The 2028-nt window shown below is 39.0% G+C and overlaps 1 protein-coding gene and 1 pseudogene across 1 annotated transcript in view; one reads left to right on the plus strand and one right to left on the minus strand.

Moving 5' to 3' along the window:
• Positions 1-2028, minus strand: part of LOC110417474 (protein HYPER-SENSITIVITY-RELATED 4-like) — a 4124-nt gene that overhangs the window by 777 nt on the left and 1319 nt on the right. The window lies entirely within an intron of this gene.
• On the plus strand, positions 1394-1985 carry LOC149527118 (protein HYPER-SENSITIVITY-RELATED 4 pseudogene; annotated as a pseudogene).

Genomic DNA, 2028 nt, shown 5'->3' on the forward strand with positions numbered 1-2028 from the left:
AATCTGAAGTCTAAAAAAGTTCCAGTGGCCAGAGACATAAAGTTTGATGAAAATGCAAGGTGGAATTGAGAGTCTAACCTGGTTGAGACAACTAATGACAGAATTCTTGGTCCAGGGTCACTGCTAGAAGTCATTTATGAACCTCACTATGATCCTAGGGACACTGAACTTACTATTTCCCCAATGTTAGGAATTTCATTGTTTTTTCTTCAAATTAGGCCGTTTCTAATGGCTCAGTGTCTGTCATTGTGTCAGGGTATCTATTACAGATCCCGAATACCAGCTCAAGTGTTTGTACTGCTGGTTCTTCTAAAAAGCTTTTATCTCTCATCAACCGGTTCCCTATATACACGGCTGATGCTCAATGAAATGTGTGTCCTTCATTTTCAACAAATTCCTTTTCTGTTCATTGCTGCAATGTTCATCTTTATTTTCCAGAGATCACTCAACCTCCAATAAGATCAGTTAAGCATTTACATTGCATGGTATATATATGTCATGAGAATCGGGTTTCTGAAAGTCTCATAAGCATGTCAGGGATTCCTCTGAACAAAGGAAATATTTGCATGGCAAAGACAAGCCCCTATAACGTGCATAAAGCTTACTTCGATCTTTTTGAGAGGGACTTCACGCTGTTTCTAAAGTCACGGTTTGAAGAATGAAGAGATTATCCCAGGAGGTCATATGGTTTTAACAATCGTCGGAACTGATAGGAAGACCAAGAACAAAACTTGCACTGTTTGGGAGTTATTGGGAATTGCGCTACACGATATGGCCCTAGAGGTGTATCACTTCTTTCTCCTTTTCCTGCTCGTCAAGAACATCAATGTATTTAGCCTATTGATATGATCGCCTCCAAATTAAGTATTACTTGCAGTTTGCTTGAGTAACTGCTGCCATTTCTCACGTTCATTTGTAATGGCCTTAATCAAGGGATTGATTGAATAGGCAAAACTGGACCACTTCAATCTTCCTTATTATGCACCTACCCCAGAAGAAGTGAGGCACGCAATTCAAACTGAAGGGTCGTTTCACATCCAGCGATTTGAAACTTATAAAATAGATTTATTTTGTATTGTTATGCAATCTGTACAAGAACGACGTTTTCGTTTGCTTGCATGAAACCAAGTAGATAGAGACAAAGAATTCTATTGGGAAGAATCGAAGACGGCTTTTCCACTAAATCGACAAAATTTTTGCCAAAACCAAAACTCTTGTTGTTGTCATCAACCAGAAGTACAGAAGTAATCAATTCTTTTTGGCTGGGTGAAATGTATTTTAAGCGATCATAAAGGCAAAACAACAAACTAGAACACAGGTTACCCTGAAATCTCTTCAGATCCTCTCTCACCGATTCCAAATTCTGGTCACCAACATGTTTTCCAAAAACAACATGCCTTCTGCCCAAACAGTTGTGTCAACAGCAGCTTCTATCGCTGCTTCAGCAATGGTTATTCAGACCGTAGCCCGTAACTTGCTACCATCTGAACTTCAAGCTTATGTTTTCAAATATATAAAGGGCTTTTTCAAATCTTTTTCCTTTCAGATAACCTTAATCATCGACGAATTTGATGGTTTAACAGGCGACCAGATTTACAGGGCTGCAGAAATCTATTTAGGAAACAAAATCTCTCCCTCCACCAAGCTTTATAGAGTAAGCATGCCAGAAAAGGAGACAAATATTGCTGTTTCCATGGCGAACAACCAAGAAACTATGGATACTTTTGATGGGGTGCAATTTAAATGGAGGCAGGTTACCAGACAAGTTGACTCCAATTACATGGCAGCTCAAGGTCATACTAACAAGGGTCCGATCCGAAATTCGATCTTTTGAGCTTACTTTCCACAAGAAACACAAGGATAAGGTTTTAAACTTCTACTTGCCTTTTATAGTAAAAGAATCAAGTTGTTTAACAGAAGAGAAGAAAACCTTAAAGCTCTACACTTTGAATTACGACTATATGCGCAGGTATGGAGGCGGAGCATGGCAACCAATAATCCTTGATCATCCTGCAAAATTTGAAACAC

Source organism: Theobroma umbraticum, unplaced genomic scaffold, assembly GCF_002168275.2.
Source record: "Theobroma umbraticum cultivar Fairchild unplaced genomic scaffold, ASM216827v3 scaffold_50.0, whole genome shotgun sequence".
NCBI classification, from domain to species: domain Eukaryota; kingdom Viridiplantae; phylum Streptophyta; class Magnoliopsida; order Malvales; family Malvaceae; genus Theobroma; species Theobroma umbraticum.